Here is a 22142-nt window from a genome sequence, read left to right as displayed (position 1 = left end):
GATCTGATTACATAGCGGCTATGTGCTTGAATGAAAAAATAATAATAGCTAACATTTATTGAGTGGTTTTAAAGTCCCTGGCATTGTTCTAAATGTTCTTTCTACACGCATTCCTCACTTAATCTTCACAATGACCTGAGGAAATAGATCATATTATCATACCCATTTTCCAGATGAACAAAATAAGGCACAGAGACACATCAGTTGAATCAGGATTCTAATTCAGTCAGTCTAACTCAGGAGTCCTCATTTTTATCCACTATGCCGTCCTTCACAGAGCAGTCTTACAATCTGTTTTGAAAGCTATATTCACGGCTGCGTGTATGGTAGAAAGAACACTGCACTAAGGGCCAGAAGATGGACCTTTAATGCAGTTTTGCCACTAATTAGTTGTGTAAACTTGGACACGTTGGCCTCTCTGGAAAAAGCTAGGCAGAAATCCATTACATTAAGTCCTTTTATAAGCAGCTTATTTATTTTAAATAAATACTATGGCTCTCAGTGGGAGGCCATTTAAGCAGAGCCATTAAGGCCAACATAGAATAGTTTCTGGGGCCAGACTGTGAGGTTGACACAGGGCTCCATGCAGGACTTCCTGGATTGAGTCCCTTTTCTACCTCTTACCAAATGTGAGATGGTGGCAAGTTTTTCAGCCTTCCAAAACCTCCATTTCTTCATCTGTAAAATGCAGATAGTAAACGGTTGTCCACCTAAGAGGGTCACTATGGGTAGATGAAGAGTGCACATAAAGCATTTAGTGTAGCATTTTATGTGATTCTCTATATGGTCCTATGAGGTTACCATTATTATCCCCATTACACAGACGAATACAGCGAGGCCTACAGAAGTTAATTAATTTGTCCAAGAGTATTTATATTGTAAGTGGTAGAGTCAGGATTCTAACCCAGGCAGATGGGTATTTAACCAAACACCATCTTTTTCCCAAGTCTAAGAGGATTCTCTGTGTCTGATACTGTATGTTATCTATTACCTGAGCTAACAGTCCCCTCCAGTATATCCTCCACCCTCCCAGGTTCAGCAGCCAAAGCATTTTAACTGGTACTTAAGGCAGAGTTTTGGGATCCTGCCGCAGCACTAGACCCACAGTTCATTCTGATTGGTCAGGGCCTGTCTCTGTTCTGATTGGTCGGCATCCCTCAACCCTCCTCCCCCACACACATACATACTCTATCACCAAACATTGGTCTCTTTTCTGGAAGACAAAGAGGGAAAGCTGGAATGCTCTCTCAAGTATTTTCTCTAGATGTCAAGTTCTATAGGCTTATTAGGCATCCACTCTCCCTGGTCCATCCCACTCCCCACATGCTCACATAAACTTGTTTTGCTAAGAGCTAATTTCCAACTTAACACGAAGTATTGAGAATTAAAGTTTCACAGAAAAACTACTGGTAGAAATCGATTTCAGATGTGTTTAAATTTGCTTATGTCATATGTCAATTGATTAAGAAAATTAAATGCTGTACCCAGGAAAATATAACAATGGACAGGCAAGAATAGCATGTGTCTTTAGGACACATGTTAGAATACAAGATAGTGCCCAGATTTTGCTATATGTTACAGGTGCATTTATTAAAGGCTTTGGAACTTTCTAACCTTGAACTACCACACCCCGTCCATAGAGAGATGCAAAGCCCTTTGTGCCATGTAGTGGTTGCATCGGTTTCTCTGAAAATGCCTTTTCTTCTGGATTGATAGCTAAGATACTCATTTTCTCTGAATAGTAAGATTCCTATATTCTGATACTTGCCTGATTTCTCAAAGCCCCCCCCAAAGTGCCTTATCACTAATTGATTCTGAAAGACTTTGGTCTATTTGGGTTCTCCTTTGTTGAAGAATACCGGCAAGAAAAGTTACTGGTTAGCACTTTCGGGTGGACACCTTCCACCCAGGAAGCCATGTCGGTTTTGGGTTTTCCCAGTGATGCTGACCTGAGTCTGGGCTACTGAAAACATGGCTCTTTTGTCAAATGCCCTAGAGTCCTAGTCATCCCCACTGCTATCTCTTCTGCCCTGAACGTCTCTGGAGCAAAAACTGAGAGCTTTGTGTGGTGGGTCGGGTCCACAGAGTAGCAACACTCAGGTTTCCCCTCATGACCTATGCAATTTATTTCTAACTGGAGCTCTCTTCTTAACTCCCTGTTATCTTGCATTTCGAGAACGCTGCTCTTTCCTCTGTGCTGTGTGCCCTGGAGCTCGTGGGGGGGGGGGAGGGGGAGCACCCAGAGAGGACATCTTGAGCATCTGTTCTTCTCCATGAGCTAAAGATTCCCATCTTGACTGAGGTCTTCCAGTTTTCAATCTGGTGATGCTTGATAAAAAATAGCAAAATAATATGAGCTGGTAAATAAATGTTAATATATGCTTCAAATACAAAAGCAGTTTCTTCTGCAGTAGATAATGTAAGAAAATATACAATGTTAGTATTTGATTTGCATCAGTAGGTGAGAGCCCTGAATCCTTCATTACGAGGTTAAATCTGATTTTTGTTTGTGACCAGCATGAACGCTGACCTCTGCCCTTTGAATGATCTTTCCGTCTCCCAGAAAGTTCATGAAAAGGTCATGGAGCTGCACTGACTTCCTCTGTGTGTGCATGGACGTGTCTTTGCTATTGATCTGGGAAAAGACCTTGCTTTGTCCATTCAGTGGTTTTGTTCACTTTATTTTTAATGGAAACCTGATCAGTGATTATAGAATTTTTCCGCAGGAATTCACACCTGAGTAAGTGCAGAAAGCTAACCTCTTTTCAAGTTGGTTATTTAGTCTGTGTTTTACCTTGGCCATAACTCCCAATTAAATGCATTTCTTGAACTCTTAGCAAAGCAAAATATGGCACTTACTGGTCACAAGTTCAAAGCAGGAGAGAGAGGGAAAAAAAATGGCTTAGTAGCTGGAAATAAAAACACCAGTGAATTCCTCTTACGGATTCCTTCATGTCAAATTCATATCATGAGTGACTTTCAGTTTTCCCTCTAGATCATCTTGGCATGATCGAGGAGTAAAAATAAAAATGATTTCTAGTATATTCCTGAAGTGATTCCTTCTTTTGATGCTGCCTGTCAACGTAAAAGGGGTTATGAATCTCTGGAAACCTGCTCTACTGACACCATCTGCAGCATAGGCACCAGTTTTCAAATCAGCCTGCAGTAAGTGGGACAGTTGGAGGGTTTTAAATCTCCACTAGAAAACTATTGCCATTTACAAACAACAAGCTTTGTACTGAAATGGTGAAAAATGCACTGGCGTCATATTTAGAATGATTGTGGAGGGGGATATAACAATACTTTTCAAGACTGTAAGCAATACGTATATTCATATCTTGCGCTATTTATCTTGTAGATATACAGCGCTGAAGTTCTTGGCTGCTAGCTGTTAGGTTAGCATCGAGAAGGAAAGATCCTGAGGTTTGTCACTGCTGTATATCACCGCAGCTGTGCCCTTTGATTACACTGGGGCACCGCCAGTCATTAATAACGGGGAAAGCTTTTTGTCTGGCAAATGCATCGTCGTACAGTCCTTTCTTAACACCTAAGCATCTTGGTGTGGTAGTGAACGTAAATTAAAGGTGAAGATTGTTTATTTTATAGCCACACTTGTAAATAGAGGTGGCCTTTCCAGAGCCGTTCAAGAAAGTGTATTTTTCCTTGCTTTAAGACTTGAAATGTTCTCATATTTGGCAATTCGCTCAAGGGAACTCAGTCATTAAGTCTCACTCGAACAAACAATATGAGCACAATGTAATTACAATTTTAATTTCATCACTGTCACACTCGTGTGGCTACCAGAGGGTTACAAAACAAGCTATCATCCAAGACAACAATTGCTGTACAGACTTAAAAACCCAAGTGTGCCCACGGTTGAAGATTTCTTGAAGAGCATGATGTGAATGGAATATGCAAGTAGAAAGCTTTCCAACATAAAAAAAAAATGCTCAGATTTGAATCTGATCGAATGTGTTGCTTTGCAAGGTTGATGCCACCAGCCAATTTTCCCTGAAGTGCTACTTTCCCATCAAAAGTCACCCCAAAGTCGACCAATTGCTAGAGAGCTCGATCACATTAAACTAACTCGTAATAAATGGATTTATAAATTCCACCGCCCTATGGGAAATGTTACAATGTTTTAAAGGCGAGTGTAATCACACTGTCAATTTTATCTCTATTTCGTTTCTATTGCCACTAGCATCCAGTAGGACCCATCATTTCTTGCTGGGATGATTACAATAGCCTCTTTTGTTGTTTCCTTACCACCAGTCCTTCTTCCCTTAATTCAGAAATATTCAAAGTATGAGTTTTTCACAAGCCAGTTCTGGGGTGGGGGGGGGGGGGTTGAAATCAATTTAGCATTCCACGATCAACATTTTAAAAAAGAAAAAAAGGAAAGACAACAACATGGGATAAAGCATACTGCAGCATGGTATACAGAGTAAGGGTGACTATTGTTGCCTAAATTATCTTTTCTTTAGTTGTGTGTGTGTGTGTGTATGTGTGTGTGTGTGTGTGTGTGTGCTCTTATTCTCATTGGCTCCAGATATAAAATGTATTTCTTCTATAGGTCCTGATCAAAGAAGTTTTAAAACTCCTGCTCTAATCCGTGTTTCCCAAAGTGTAAGATGCTTCCAGGCAATTTGGACTCATAACTGGGTCATGTGATCAGAAACTTATTGCCTTTTCTGTTCTTTACCCAGTTTATCTAATTGGATCAAGAAGGAAGTCTCATGCTGGTGCTAGTATATCCTTCACATCCATCTGACACTTGCTGAACTAATTTTTGTTCTTGTCATTTTTTTTTCAACTGAACACTCACTGTAGGCAACTGCTAAGTTCTCAAAAATACAAAGCTTGCAACACGCAACTTCACTGGCAAGGACTACAGACACATACCAGCTATAAAAACAATTTTGTGGAAACACGTGGGAGAGAACAGTAATTTGGATGAAAGAAAGAAGACACTGGAGGGTTTGGGATGGCTATTTCAGCAGAAGCAAAGGTTCAGAGGAGTGAAAATATAGTCCATGTGGAAATCTCCTATCCGTTAGCCCCCATGCCTTGAACTGTCTTTTTGCCTCCTCTATTTCTATTTTTCCCACTTCTTACTTTTAGCTTCTTCAACTCCCTTGCCTCTATGTCACCCATCTTTCTGCCCACTACAACTTTTCTGGGGAGCATTTTAGCGAAGCTACTTTGCAAGCGTTAAAAGACAAAATTAGAACAGTCTTCAGACTCAACACTTTTGAAAAGTATCTGGATCAAATTTTATAATATTATTTGGTTAATATGACTACCACTGTGTTCACTTTTAAGGCAAATGACACTGACTTCTCACTTATGCCTGCGATATAAAGCTTATTTTAAAATAATTTTGAGGGGAAAAAAGGCAGCTAATTAAAAGAAAAATATTAAGGAATTTAGAGTACAGGAGATACATGTTTAAGGACAAAGGTTGTGATTGGCATATGCAAATCACTAAAGTTTTTACTGAAGTTGAGATGACACTATTAATCAATTTTTAAAACTATTGCCAAAATAATCTTTCTAAAATGCAAATTAAATTAAATCTAACATGAGATAATTAAATTAAATCAAATTAAAACTACATAAAGTCCCTCAGCACTGTTCTACTGTCTACAGGATCTGACCCCTGCCTCCTTTTCCAAATTCATTTCCTGCTACAATCCTACTCACAACCATGCCAAATAATTTGTTCCTTTTCACTTCTATGCTTTTGCTCATTCTGTGCCTTCCTTGGGAATGCCAGCCACTCCCTTCCCCTGCCACCTATGAGGTCCTGCTCACCCCTCAACACTGAGCTCAAATATGAAGATCCCAAGCCCCTCCCATCAGCTGGCACTCTATTCTCCATTATTCTATGGTGACTCATTTATACCACTGGGATACCATTTATTACAATGACCTCTAAGTCTTTTTTTTTTTTTTGCATTTTTATTTACCCTAAAGCACAAAGTGCTTTATTCATCTTTGTCTCTTAAGCATCAAAGATAGTTCTTGGCGCATACACACAGTAAGCACACACAAAAAATTTGAGAATGAACAAATTCCTCATAATGAAGATATACTTGGCCCAAGGCCAGGACGAGACATACTGTAGGAGCCAATTACAAATTTTAAATTTGCTACATCAGCTCAGACAAGGCCAAAGGGGATTTGAAATGAGTAACAACAGTAATAATAATAGAAACCAACATTTAGTAAGTGCTTACTAAGTTGAGGGCCTTCTACAATGCATTATCTCATTTAGTCCTTAGAACAATCCCTCAGGGTAGAAACTGAGGCTCGGTGAGGCTAAGTAACTTGTCCAAGGTCAACAGCCATTCAGCAGTGGAACTGGGATCCAGAGCTAGGGCTGTCTGCCCCCAGAGCCTGCCCCTAGCCACCAAACAGTGTGAGAAGGATGGGTCAGTTGCTTTCTGTTCTCTAAAGACAGTGAGATTGGCATTAAGAACCTACTTCCATTGGCTTTGCCCCTGTTGGTCCCCGTTGCACCTGTGTTTGGTGAGAACAGTCTGCATCTTTGCTTCCATCAAGCTCTGTGTATCCCAGGCTTCCCTAGCACTCTGCCTCCCGGGCTCCTGGTCCAGAAGTCATTCCCCAAACTTGAATCTGCCCCATTGGCCTGACTGCCGGCTTCCCTCATAATTGTTTGGTTCACAAAAACAGCAGCAGGTCCTGGTCAAGAGCAGGAGTCTGCTGCCACACTGTTTGGTTTGTGCAGTTCAGCTGTTGACTGCAGGCAAGTTATTCAACCTATTTGTTTCCTCAAGATTAAATATGACTTATTATTTTAGAAGTGCATAGAATCACGCCTGGTACATAGTAAATATTATTGAGTGCTAATTAAATAAAGTGAAACCCCTCTGGATTATGCCATTTCCTACTCTTCCAGGTAGACATTTTGCTGCTGCTATTTCCTTGTTCCTTTTAGGTGCCCCATAGAGGCTGTCAGAACACTTGACTGTCTTCTGATATGGCATAATTTCTTTTATTCTCAGACAATCCCTGCTTTGGGGCCAGCACTATGCTAAAGGCAACAGGACAAGAACAGATGAAAAATGTAGTATTTGCCCTCAAAGAGCTTAAGATTGGTCACAAAACAAAACAAAACAAAGCATAAAACATTGTCTCTGTCATATGGCATGCTGAGAGTCCCCAGTAGGGACAGGAGAACAAGTTTGGGCATGTGGGATGGGGTGGGCACTGGGGGGGGGGGGGTGCATGGGAGGCCTACAGACAGGCCCCTTCCTGGGAGAAGTCAACAGTTTAATCTGCCCAATGCTAGAGGCACAGAAAGCTCAGATATGACCTCTATAGGGTGCCTGTTTGAGGGGTCTGAGCCAAAGGAAGGTGAGGAGGCAGATCCTGCCAGTGGGGACTCCTGAAGGGAGCAGTTCTTGGGGTAAGGTAAGATCCCAGAGGTCTGATGAGGTTGGGAAAAGGCCAATCATTACCCAGCATCCCTCCTATTTATTGGTTAGTGTAATGGTTAATTTTATTTGTCAATTTGATTGGGCCACAGGATGCCCAGTTATCTGGTTAAACATTATTTCTGGGTGTGTATGCACAGGTGTTTAGAAAGGAGATTAGTATTTGAATCCTGAAACTGAGTAAAGCTGATTGACCTCCTTAATGTGACTGGGCCTCATCCAACCCACAGAAGGACTGAATAAAACAAAAAGAGGGAAGAAGGGAAATTTTCTTCTTTCTGACTGACTGTTCGAGCTGGGACATTGGTCTTCTGCCTTCAGACTGGAACTTAAACACCATTGATAGGATTTTCACTCCCAGGCCTTTCAAGTTGGACTAGAACTTATGCCACAGGTTCTCCTGGTTCCTGGGGCTTTGGGCTTGGACTGGAACTCTACCACTGGCTTTTCTGGATCTCCAGCTTGCAGAAGACAGATCATGGGTTTTCTCAGCTTCCATAATAATGTCAGTCCCTTATAATAAAGACATAAATATGTAAAGTATATAATATTTTTTAAAGTGAGAAATATTTTGTTTAACTAGAAGAGAAGCTACCACTATGTTTTTCATCTTATAATAGCATTAAGTATGTAAGTATTTTCATCTCATAATTGGTATTAGCGACTTTAGCAATGAATTATGAATCATTCCAATAACTGTGTATTGCATACTTACTGTGGAAAAGAAGGCAATGTGCCCAGAAAGCATGAGATATAAATGAGTGTGACATAGTCCCTTGCCTGGAGGAACTCACAGTCTAGTGGGAAAAATGTTTACGCAAATAGGCGAGGCAGTGTGATGTAATGGTTGAGAGGGCAAGCTTTAGGCAGTGGTGTACTGGTAGATGTCTAACAAGTGATGGTCTGGAATAAAATGAGGGCTGTAATGGTTTGTGGCTCATGCCTTTTCCATGGTGTAGATATTCTCACTACAGCCTATGTTAAGCTACCAGTACGACATCACCCAATGCAGAGCTGGAAGGAGATACTGTTGGCTCTCTCAAGCTGGTCCAAGCTGGCACCTGCACGTCACTGGTTCTAGAGGTCATATGTCTATTCTTGAGTCAACCATGGCATGTACTAGCTATGTAGTAGCTCATAACTCCTTTTGACTCCAGCATCTTCATCTGGAAAGCAGAATTACAGTAGTACTTATGGAGTTATCTGAAGGCTGGAGGATAAGCTATGGACAATATTTAGAACAGTGTTTGGTGCATTATCTCAATAAATGCAACTTGTAATTATTATAATTAAATACAAAGACGATGGAGAGATGGCTCCAAGAGGAAGACTGTAGGATTTAAGAAGGAGGTAATTTTTTTGTATAGTAGGGATGGTGGGGGTTGTAGAAGGGGAATCTCGAGTTGGGGACTGCATGGCAGAGCCAGGCAGGTAAGAGAGTATCAGACATATTCTGAAAATTCAATTCACTTTGGCTGGAATATAGTGGTTACACATAGGAGCAGAGACATCATGTGCTTAGGAATTAGGCTGGGCCATGTTGTGGTGTCCTGAGGGCCAGAAGATAGGGGCTGGGGGAGCCACTGGCTATTTAGATGTAGAGAGTGACATGAGGCCTGGTATTCCTAACAAAATTCTCTAATGAATGTTCTAATGAGTGTTCAAGTGAAATGAGGTGACTGCTTCAAATCAGTGCTTGGGAATCATTACACACTTGTTCTATCATTAAGATAAGTATTGACTGGCTCCTGCTAAGTCTGGCAGACCACTAAAGAACATCGAGGCAGACTCTCAGGTTCCATTTCTTGCCCAGTACTCCATCTGGAAACACAATTGGGCCAATGAAAGTTTTTTAAATGGGTAGGTCTTCTATAATCTTGAACTCACATCAATGCAGTTTCATATCTGGCAGATATTACAGAGATTTATGATCTCACAGAGTGGGATCTGCAGTTCACAGAATCACTAATACAAAATAAATTGCTGCCCTTTAGAAATGACTTGCAAATAGAACTACCTCAAATATTATAGGGTAGGGGAAGAATATTACTTTCAACAGAGCCGAGTGAGGGAAAAATTACTCTGTTGGTATTGTTTTCCAGAATATCACCTTTTTGGAAAACACTTTGTTTCAAAATGGTTCATTTGCTCTGGATCTAATTTTTATCATCTCCAGCTTTGTTTTGTAAACAATGTTCAAAGAGCCAAATTTTGTTTAACAGTTTACAAATTGCCCTATATCACACTGTTTTTAAAATAGCCTTAACATTAGTGTACTGTTTACTAGCTTAAACGCTTACATATATTACCTCATTTCATCCACATAGTCACCCTATGAGACAGAAGTCATAGGGTTTTAGAGTTGGAAGGGAACTGTGAGATCAAATTTGAGATTTTCATTCTTCATTCATTCACTCAACAATATTTGTTGTATGTGGACTTGACAGAAACCATGCCAGAATTACCCATGGCGAATAAGAGAGAAGTCCCTGTGCTTAAGAAATTTACATTCTCAGTGGGAGTCAGACAATAAACAAATAAATAAATTATCAAGATAATTAAGGGCCTGTGATATATGCTCTGAAGGGAATAAACAGGGTTCTATAATAAATGGGGTGATAGAGAAGGTTTGGGTGGAAGATTGTAGTTTAGATATCATTGCTAAGAGGTGACATCTGAACAGAGAAATGAACAATAAGAAGAAGCCTGTCACTGAAGACGTTGGGGCAGAACATTCTGAAGAGGGGAGCAAGTGCAAAGGCCAACAGTGAGCCTGAAGTAGTTAGGGAAACAAAGGAGGCCAGTGTGGCAGAGTGAAGGAGCAAAGGGAAGAGTGGTACCAGATGATGTGGGAGACATAGACAAGGATAGATCCAGAAGACTTTGGTTTCAACCCAAGCCACTGAAGGTTTTTGAGCAGTGGAGATATATGTATCTGTTAGATGGAGAATGGACTTGAAGAAGTAGCAAGACTGTAGGCAGTGAGACCAGTTAGGACACTGAGGCCCAGAGAGGGAAAATAACATCACTGGTACCAGAATCAGTTCCAGAACCCAGGTTTTCTCCTCAAGGTCCAGTGTGCTTGTCATTTTTCAAATAAGAAAATGTCCAAGGAACTTTAAATTTTTTGAATGTTTATTTATTTTTGAGAGACAGAGAGTGTGAGCAGGGAAATGGCAGAGAGAGAAAGACACAGAATCTGAAGAGGCTCCAGGCTCTAAGCTGTCAGCACCAAGCCCAACGTGGGGCTCGAACTCACATGCTGTGAGATCATGACCTGAGCCGAAGTTGGCTGCTTAGCTGACTGAGCCACCCAGGCGCCCCTGTCCAAGGAACTTTAATTACTGTTTATACAGGAGCATCTGGAAAGTTTATCATCTTCCTAGTCTTCAGAAAAAACATTATGGAGAGCTTTGCTGTGTGTGTGTGTGTTAGAAAAATTGAGAGCATCATCTTTGCATCATCTATAACTCATTTCAACAAACACATATGGCAGAGTTACCAGGTACATGGCTGTGGCATACAATGCACCATCTACCTAATCCCTGGTCCTTTCCTTTCTCCTTGCCCACAGAACCTTATTTTGTTCATGATGGCATTATACACTTATAACATCTCTGTTTTCTACTCTCCTTTGCAGTTAAGAATAACCTAGTTTTGACGAAGTAGAATTTTGCTAAGGATTTCTGGGAAAGGTTTCCTTTTCCAAAAAAGGCTCCACTTCTTCCTACATCTCTGTCATTTTCTTCTTCCTTGATGAAACCCTGTGGATGAAAGCCACATGTTAAGATGGTGGAGCAAAGAGCTGGAAGGGGCCTGGCCCCTGAGGGTTTAAAGTGAACATACCAATTGTGCAGATACTACTTGTGAACTTTGTGGCATATGAGAAGATATTGATCAAACCACTGTATTTATATATTTTTTAATGTAGCTGAACACATCCTAACAAAGTCACTGTCTTGGTGGGAGACAGAGATAAATCAATATATGGTGGCTGCAACCCAATATCAATAGCTCATGAAAATGACATGGGATGTTAACTAAGTGCTAGGGTGAGGCAAAGGAAGAGTTGATTTTCCTAAACAAAGGAACTATTTTTCTAAATAAAGAAATGTGGTACTTTCTTCAGGAGTAATTAAGCCATCAACTTATACAATAAAATTTCCCACCCACATAAGGCCTGAAAATCAAGGAGACATGGGACAATGGGCATTTGAATTACACCAAGAGAGGGAGCTCTAGAGGGTGTCCAATTAACTTGCAGTCAATCACCCGCAAATTAATTTGAAGAGGTGTCAGGAGATTGAGGCAAGTTGGAGCTTTCTTTGTGGATTGTGGATTTCTCTCTAAGGTTGCATCTAGAGTCAGCTCCAGGGGCTCTTGGTCCCTTTTTTTGGATTAGGTTCACAGCACATCTTCCTTCCAGCTTCTCACACCCAAAAGGGTGATTGGTCTTTGAAGTTCACCCCATTCTCAATCGTGGCATCTCCATGGCTAACCAAAGTAGATGTAAAGGAGAGCGTTCTGTGTCATTTTTTTTTCATGTCTACCTGAAAATACTGTCTGGCCCCATGAGAGGCTTTTAACAGCTTATTCAAAGGCATAATTTGAATCAGGAGCAAAGAATGTATTCATGCGCTCATTTTCCACATTAACATTGCTCTTAGAATCTGTATTTTCTCTCTTACACATAGACACACGGGGACATTGGACTATCAACTTGAGGGAAAAGTCTATTTGTAATGATGACTATGTAATTTTAAAGCCCAGTACAGCATAAGTATTATGTGTTATTCCATAAATACTCATTGTATTTCCGACTCATGGACTTAGATGGTGTTCTCTCACTTTCCATAGAAAAGGCTGGGTAACAGCCAGCTTATTAAGTGACTTTATAGGGACAAGAGGAACCCTAAGCTCTCCATCCTCTTAAAATTGTCCCAAATGTATAACCACTGTATACCATCCATAACATCTAGTCTAACCTTGGACTAGATTGAGAAATCCAAGTGGGCATTATCCATAGTAATAAGTTCTGACGTGGAAAAGCATTTTACTTCATACACTTCTGTTCTTCTTTTGTTATCCACCCATCAATGCATCCAGGTGTAGCCCACATTTATTGTGTCCTGATTTCAGTTATTCTGAAGTGCTTTTAGCTTGCAAAGTATCTGGGAAAATACATTAGGAAGGTTACAAAGAAAGCCTGACTATGAATGAGCAGTCTCATACAGACACAGTCCTGGAGGCCAGACTGTTGTTCTGAGACCAGGCATGGGTGTGGCTGAGTTACTTTCTGGGGGGTCACAATGCTGATGATGAAACACCTTTATAGTTCTGGTGGTTACAGTATTCCCTCTCAAACCACTTACATTTTGATGTTAAAACATTATTTGTCAGAGATGTGAAAACTGGTCATGGCTCATGTTAGGGGATATAATCTTGGCTTCTTGTCCAAATGATGTCCTGAGGAACACTGGCTTTGTGGTCATTGCTGGTTCCAGGGTAGGGACTTGCAATGATTTCCAAGCTGGGTGGGAAGAGAGGAAGAAGAGATCAGTGAGTTTGTTACCAGGCAGCAGGAATATACTTTTCACAAACACACAGTGTCTTGAAAGTTTGGTTTCCCATCACCATTTATATTCCTGAGGAATAGATGTGTCTCTCACTCCGCAGCAGTGTTTCATGACATTTGGATTTACAATGTTCAAGTTGAAGTCTCTAGCCCCTTGCAGTCTGTCAAAAACAGCTTCTTTGTCCATTTATTTTTGTCTTCCACACCCAGTCTGAATATCTTTTGTAAATTTATACTTGACAACCCTCGTATTTCAGTAGCTGGCTTTGGTTTCACAATCTACCTTGCTTGCTCAGTTACATTAGCTGAAACAACAAATTTAATCCATGATGTCAATAGTAAATTATAGCAGAGAAGTAATATATGTCTGACATCATAAAGGTCAAGGCCATGGTAAAAACACTGCAAATTCTGGAGCCATTGTGTTTGAGCAAGCAGTGGGCTCTTACTAAACACTAACATCATGAAAATCAGATTAGCACTAAAAGCTGCATTTGGCTAATCTTATTTTTTTTTAATATCTTCTTTTTTAAATGGAAAATTTCTAAAAGCAGAAAGCTCTTCTGCTCTACACTGGGCTGTGGATTTGTTCCCATGGACATTGGCTGTGTAATTATATTTTATATTTGGTAGTGGATAAATAATTAAAACTAGAATTACTTTTCTGAAAAGATTCATTTAGAGCACACGTTTTCTATTACCATAGCAGTCGGATGGGGGAGGGGACATCGCCTCCTACCTACCTAAACTACCTTGCCATTAAAGTATCTAAATTACCTCGGTGAATTCTGAGCGCAGAAGTGGTTGATGAATTGCTTTTGCATAAATGCACTTTCCCTTTGCTAGAATCTAATTTTATGAAACACACTCGTGTGTGTGTGTGTGCGCACACACGTACACACACACACACACACATACACACACTCACCAAGAGACACACATATACCAAAGCAACCACTGAACCCTCTCAAGAAGAAAAATTGAAGGCTGGAATTTTCTCTATATAATGAAGTTTTTTTAAACGTTGCCAGTAATATAAGCATCTCTGAGGAAAGCCCAAATGGCTTCATCTCCTATAGGGAAGAGCAGCTCATGAATCACTGTTTCCATGAAGAAGTGTTTCATTCCTTAAACTGGTGCTATCAATTGTACTGGCTGATTTTTTTTATCAGTATCAAAATTTGATTTTGGCTTAAACTCATTTATTACAAGTAAGGAAAAAATTCTTCTGCAGAGTGAACTAAAAAGCCATTCCGTGGATACGAGTCTGAAAATCCCATGCCTTTTGTGGTTATAATGTGTTTAGATGGTTTGATCTGTCATGGGCAGCCCCAGCAGCCAAGGAGGCCTCTTAAACAGCTGACAGCTCTCACTTGGCTCAGATGTATTTTCATTTGTTAATTAGGAGCATTTATTTTAGTTTCCATGTGTTCTTGCTGTGTGTTAGACATAAGAAAGATCATATATCTGAGTTCCAAGATACAATAATGTGGCACTAGGTATTATCTCCTGACAGAGTCGTTGCTGTTTGTGTCAGTGACAAGGGAGAAAACGTCATCACGCCCCATCTGTGCCCAGTGACAACCAGCACTTTATGAGACTATTTCTTGTGGGTCTGGAGCAATGGCTCTAAAGAATCGGAAGAAGACAAGCTGAAAAGAAAGTGACCTCCAGTGAGGTCTGAAGATGCCCAGCCTCTCCTCTAGTCAGGCCTCTCTGTTTTGCCTGCCTCCATTACTACCTGGAGTGATGAGTTGGCCTTGGGCCAGGGGGGAGAAAGAGTGTGGAGGCCAAGGTGCCCAAATCCCCTATTTCTAGTCCCGTTTGTTTGCCTCACTTGTAATCACCACAAGCAAGCTGAAAAAACCTAGCCCTCAAATTGACCTTGGACTATATGAACACCTGGCTCAAGATCATATAGCACTTCGAAGAAAGAAAATGTCTCCTGAAAACTAAGGTTATTGCAGTGAAGAACTGTACATTTTTTATTTCCAAGATTTCTTTAATTTGGTAATTGATACCCATAAATATACCCTGGAGAACATGAATGAGATACAGTTCCTGCCTGCGAGAACCTTAAAATTGAAAATCATAACAAAAATACATAGCCTCTAAGTAATCTCTCAGCCTTTAATCCCTCTTTATGTCACACTGTTGCAAGGGAGATGGGAGCGTGGGGAACAGGTGCGCGTCATTCACAATGGGCTTGGGAAATCTCTCACGGTGCCCGTCGATACACTGGCGGCATTGTCGGCATTAACTTACAAGGACTTACACATCAGTGCAAGATTGTTGGTGTATGTTATGCATCTTGCCTTATATCATCAACGTGTGATTGCGATATTTTCTCTTCATAATCAAATAGAAAAATGATTTTCTTTCTCTAATTTTTGTTACAAAATAAAATATTATCCTACAAACTAAGTTTTGATAATTTCTGAACAGTGATTACGTTTTTCTCTATTAAAAATTTTTTATTTTATAGGTTTTTTAAGTTTATTTATTTTAAGAGAGACAGAAAGAGAGCATGAGCAGGAGAGGGGCAGAGAGAGAGAGAGAGGAAGAGAGAGAGGGAATCCCAAGCAGAATCCTCAGGGTCAGAGCAGAACCGACATGGGGCTCAAACTCACGAAACTTGAGATCATGCATGACCTGAGCTAAAATGAAGAGTTGGATACTTAACCAACAGAGCCACCCAGGCACCCCTTTAATTTTTATTTTAGAGAAACAGCAAGAGTGGGGGGAGAGGGAGAGAGAGAAAGAATCTCAAGCAGGCTCCACGCTCATCCTGACATAGGGCTCCATCCCACCACCCTAGTATCGTGACCTGAGCCAAAATCAAGATTCAGATGCTCAACTGACTGAGCCACCCAGTTGTCCATTTCTCTACTTTAATCCAAGAGTGTATTTTGTTTTCTGAATGACTGAATAAGTGAATTTTGATCTGCCCACATAAACTAATGGACTTGTCTTTCACTCTAATAGTGACTAGAATTTGGAAAAATCTGCCTTCCTAGTTTGGCTTTAAAGACATGGCTTTTTGGCTTCTGGGCTATGTCGCTGCGTCTTTGGCCACATGTTAGTGGTAACTAACAGTTGTTGAGTGTTCGTGTCCTAGGCACTGTGCTTGGCACTTCGCTTGCTGGATCTCAGACAGTACCTAGTCCTTTGAGTTAGGTATTGTTATTTTCTCATTTTACAAAAGAGAAAGTGGGACTTAGCAAGACTAGGAAGGCTACCCACACAATAGGTCAGTTGCTAGCCTATGGACTAATTTCCTTTGGGTTAGGGACCCAACCCTGCTCCAAAAATCTGTTCATGAATCCAAACCCAACTGCCTCCAAATGTCACATCCCTAACTTCTACTAATCCTGCCTTAGTGTGGGTTCACATTACAAAGGCCCCTTGTGTGGATTATTCTCCCTGTTGCTCCTCTCAGTCCTAGAGTGACAACCGCACTTCCTTTAAAATTTAGAAAACAGTAGTTTCCTGGGCTCGCCTCATCACCCCAAGCAAGCCTGTTAGCTGCTGCTCTTGGCAGGGGAACTGGGAACATGACGAATGATAGCAGTCTGCTCCAGGAATAAACAAACTCTTCATTATTCCATTAGCTATTTTCCATTTCCTGCTAAGCTTAACAATTTATTAGCACTATTTAAGTTAATGTATGGCTGTATTATTTTACATATTTACTTTATATTCTTCACATGATGACATATTTAGGTGTTCAGATCCTCTGTGTGGTTTTTTTGAAGACTAAATTGGATGAGTTTGAGAGGGTAACTCTCCCAGTACTGGTAGGACCACCACTAATTCCTCTTTATGGAGCACATTTTTTTTAAAGGGCTGAAAAGAGATTATCTCAAGGCCACTGGGAACCAAGTAGGTTTGGAATGTAATGCCATACGAGGAGAACACATGTACCCTTGCTTCTCAGTTATCCTATGCTGCAGGTAAATATTGTGTGTGTGTTGAGAGCAGCATTAGACAAGACTCAAGAAGCCCTGATTTCCAACCTTCTACTATTTGGGGTTTTGTGAAAATCAAAAGGGTATGGAGGTGGTTTCTGTTAGGCTGTTTGGATGAGGAAGAAGAATCTCTGACTCTAGCAGAAAAGACATTTATTGCAGGATCACATGTGGACGGATAGATTGGGAGGGAAAACAGAGTCCCAAAAGACAGAGGGCACTGTAGGGTCACTTCTGGCCATTTCTTTCTTGCTCTTCTCTCACACGCAGGTGACGTGGTCTTGCCCTCATGGTATCTGTTCTCTGTGACCTTGCTGTTCTCTTGGTGCACCACTGCTCTTTCCACACCAACTGGCTTCTTCCTTCCCTATCCTCCAAGGCTTAGAAAATGGAGGCCAAGAAGCCAAATACAGAGTGAAGAAGTGCTTTATTTGACTACCTCAAACATTTAAATTTTTTAACATTTATTTATTTTTGAGAGAGAGAGAGACACAGCATGAGCAGGGGAGGGACAGAGAAAAGAGGGAGACACAGACTCTGAAGCAGGTTCCAGGCTCTGAGCTGTCAGCACAGAGCCCAACGCAGAGCTCGAACTCATGAACTGCGAGATCATGACCTGAGCCATAGTCTGATGCTTAACCGACTAAGCCATCCACGCGTCCCTGACTACCTCAACATTTAGATCAAATTTTGAATATGAGTGTTTTTTGGCAAAGCATGTGCTATTGTCATATAGTTACAAGTTCACACAGTTACTTCATTCGGATGAAAACATTTGAGTTTGCAGCCACTGTCCTCTGTATATATTTTCTGTACTTCCTTCTGCTTATTCATAATTTTTTTCTGTCTCTTAACTTTCACTTGGTTTTCTATGACTACTCATGCCCTTGACCCCTATCCAAATAATATGCTCTGCAATTTTTTTAGCATTTACTGTTTACCTTCATATGATCTGTTTATCTCCATTTACAGTCTTGAGAAAGAACCTTCCTATACCATACTACATTAATAGGTCAGTCCAAGGTACCTCTACTGACATGTTTATTATAAGTGAGAAAGTACATTGTAATATGGACAGTGGTATACAAATGCAAGGTGTCCATTATTATTATTGTTATTTTGTGACAGTATATATAAGGGTCATATAGATAGATCAAACTATCACAAAAAATTCTCTCCTGGCACATGTGATGATTTATTGCTTTGGAGTTTATCCAAAGACCTTAGCTAAGAAACACAGCAGTTAAGCTATGGACCAATTTTCTTACTGAAGTGAGCATACCCATGGGTCTTCTCTAAGCATCTATGGGGGAATAATTTCAGATTCAGACAAATGGCTCAGAGTCTTGGTTGAGTTGTGTAATGTGTAGGCACAGTCAAGGCACCCTGGAGAGACGTGGGCAGGAATGGGTCATTCAGGGGCACCTTAAAAAGAATTTGTCATTTTTGGGTACTACAAAACCATCAATGTTGAAAAACGTCAGGTGGCCTTCACTTATGCTTACAAATTTGGTTCTTTCCTTATCTTTGATACACTCAACACCTCTAATGCCATGGCAATTTACCTGTTTCACTCTATTCCAATGTCTGTCGCCCACAGAAGTTCCAATTAAAAATAAATAACAGGGGCGCCTGGGTGGCGCAGTCGGTTAAGCGTCCGACTTCAGCCAGGTCACGATCTCGCGGTCCGTGAGTTCGAGCCCCGCGTCAGGCTCTGGGTTGATGGCTCGGAGCCTGGAGCCTGTTTCCGATTCTGTGTCTCCCTCTCTCTCTCTGCCCCTCCCCCGTTCATGCTCTGTCTCTCTCTGTCCCAAAAATAAATTTAAAAAGTTGAAAAAAAAAAATTAAAAAAAAATAAATAAATAAATAACAGAAGACAAAATAAGGAGAAGAAGCTCTTCTGTTTCCCGCAAGCTTTGGGATTAAGGCCGGATCTCTCTCTCTCTCTCTCTCTCTCTCTCTCTCTCAATGTCTCCTTTTAGAAAGAGATAAAAATAGTCATTATCAAGGAAGCCAAACTAATAGATTAGAAGATTTTGTAAATATTTAGACTTAGCTAATAAAGTAGCATATATTAACAAAGAATATACTCTTAGAGATCTCATAACTAGAACTAATTAAGGTTGGTAATTAACTTTGGAAAGAACCCAAAAACAAAGAAAACAATTAGACAAATGATCTGTTAGTTTAGAAGATGCAAAACTTTGAAAGTGCCAATGACTCAGTCGAATGTCTCTTAAACTTTCTACCAGAAACATTGGAAACCTGATGGGCTAGATCCTGGTGTGTGTGCTCTCTGCTTTAGCCCTTTCCAAAGGGATGTCGTGAGGATAGAGACCATAGATGTGAAGACACATCAAGCATTAGAAACAGAGATGCAAAATATACCCAAGTTATTATTATCATTCTTCAGATTGATTGTTCTAGCAGGACTTCTTCATAAAGGATACTATGGCGTTGGATCCATTCATAAAAAGCCCAATAAGCAAAAGACAGAAAACAAAAATCAAAACAAAAACAACACAAACAAAGCAAATGGCAAACACCTGGAGTAAGTTCCGGAGTGCCCAGCTAAGCATCTTTCAATGGGTGGGGGAGCTCTGGCCTGTGAAGGCTGCTCAGGGCTGGACACAGAGCTGAAGAATAGCATTGCAAGGGGACTAAATCACTGGGCTCATGAAGTTGTGTGTTGTGTGTCTGGAGGGTTGTCAATCAAACCGTTCTGGTACTCACAAAATGATTCAAAGAGCCCTAACATGAGAAGGACTGAGTCTCTGTGGATGCTGAGAATTGTAGGTAATACTGCCAACTGATGTCTCCCAGGTCTTCAGATGGTAATGCTTTTATGCCAACTCCTACACCTTTCCCTCCTTCTTTTCTTTCTCTCTCCTCTCCTTTTTTTCTTTCTACCATATCATGTTCCTGTCTTCAGCTGAATTTGTCATCTATTACCATCTAATGTTTACATGATTTACTGCCAGGCCACTGTCTTCACCTGGTGCAATAGATTGAGCATTAAGGCCTCCCTGAAACCACTATGTTGAAACCTAATCTCCAGTGTGATGGTATGTGGAGGTAGGGTCTTTGGGACGTGATTAGGCCATGAGGGTGGCACCCTCATGAATGGGATTTGTGCCCTTATTGAAAAGACTTCAGACTTAAGTCTGATAAGACTCCCTTATCCCCTCCACCATGTGAGGATACAGTGAGAAGACAGTTTTCTATGAACCAAGAAGGGGGCTCTCACCAGACACTGAATCTGCCAGTGCCTTGATCTTGGTCTTCCTAGCTTCCAGGAATGTTAGACATAAATGTTTGCTGTTTAAGGCACCCAGTCTAGGGACTCCTGGCTGGCTCAGTTGGAAAAGCGTGTGACTCTTGATCTTGGGATTGTGGATTCAAGCCCCATGTTGGATGTAGAGATTACTTAAATAAATAAAACTTAAAAAAAAAAAAGTCACCCAGTCTATAGTATTTTTGTCAAAGCAGCTTGAACCAAGACACTTGGATTTTTCCAAAAGTAGAGTCTGAGACAAGAACTTGTGTGCAGAACTTGTGTGGCTGGGATCAGAAGCGAGAACCAGGGAGCATGAAACGGAGAGGAAAGAAAAGCCAATCAACGGTGCTTTATGGAGTGGTCCAGACAGCAGGCAGCTGGGACTGCATCTTACTAGGACCATCTGAGACTGTAGAATGCTGACCAGAATTGCTCACAATGAAAGTACTGACAAGCAAATTTGTCCATCAGCTCTTATTTCCAGTTTGTTAAGAGTTTCTCCAGTTGCTATTGCATGTAACCTGAGCACTCTTCCCCCAGTGTGGTTCCTAAGCATCGCAGGGCAGAAAGGTGGGTTCTTTACATTATGTGGTGTTGGCAGAAGTGGTTTGCAGTGTCTCTAAGGACATGTGCTGCAGTAGTAGATGGTATTAGAGGTGAAGCTGGAAAGATATGAGGTGATCCCAAGGGACTCTTATGTGCCAGGCCTTCCTCAACCATCTTTTCTATAATTGACTCATGTTAATCTATCTGATAGAGTGCATAACTTGTTCTGGGAACATGCTTGTAATCCAAAGCACTTGTATATCAAAGTGAATTTCAAGAACCATTGGCTCAGTGATCATGTGATGTTGGGCGTCACGTACTACTGGTATGGCAAGACATCGTTCGTTTATCAAGTTAAAATTTATTAGAAATGTTTGTTCATCTTGTGGAACACTCACAGAATAAGCTACTCACAACCTAAGGTTTTACTGTAATTGACACTTATTCCTCTTAAATTTCATAATATTGATTTTTTACTAGCAAATTTGCCTAGAGAATACTTTAAATATTCTGTTTCTTTCACTTACAATTGTGCCAGTCATGGTGAGTTGGAAGGTCTGGGTATGGAGTGGGCTGGCTTGAACTCAAATCCCAACTCCACACTAAGTAGTGCTAAGTAGTAACTTCCTTGAAGAAGTTACTATAAACCATAAATTGGGGATGATTGCAGTACCTACCCAACAAAATTATTGTTCTAAAATTTAAATAAAATAGGGATGTCTAGCTGGCTCAGTCAGAAGAGTGTGTGACTCCTCATCTTGAGTTATGTGTTCAAGTCCCATGTTAGGTGTACAGATTACTAAAAAAATAAATAAAAATTAAAAAAAAGACTGAATAAAATACTAATCATAAAACAGTTAGCTTGGTATATGGATCACACAAACTAGTGCTTATTATTTTAAAATATATATATACACATATGTACATAAGTCAGATGAGTATAACTTCATACCTTCATCTAAGTCATTGGTAAAAATGAATTAAAAAGGTTCAAATGAAGAATGCAACAGCAATTTTCTGAGCCTTCCCTTTAGGTTAACATCAATACATGGGATCATAAAATCTCAGGGTTCTTTTTCATTTTTTTGTTTTTTTCTTTCAAGTTTTATTGAAATTCCAGTTAGTTTACATATAGTGTAATGTTAATTTCAGGAGTAGAATTTAGTGACTCATCACTTACATATAACACCCAGGGTTCATCACAACAAGTGCCCTCTTCAATGCCCACCCCCCATCTAGCCCATCCCCCCACCCACATCCATTCCAGCAATGCTCAGTTTGTTCTCTATAATTGAGAGTCTGTTTTATGGTTTGCC

The sequence above is a fragment of the Panthera onca genome, chromosome C1 (assembly GCF_046562875.1).
Source record: "Panthera onca isolate mPanOnc1 chromosome C1, mPanOnc1 haplotype 2, whole genome shotgun sequence".
In the NCBI taxonomy this organism is placed as follows: Eukaryota; Metazoa; Chordata; class Mammalia; order Carnivora; family Felidae; genus Panthera; species Panthera onca.
This window is presented reverse-complemented; position numbering follows the sequence as displayed.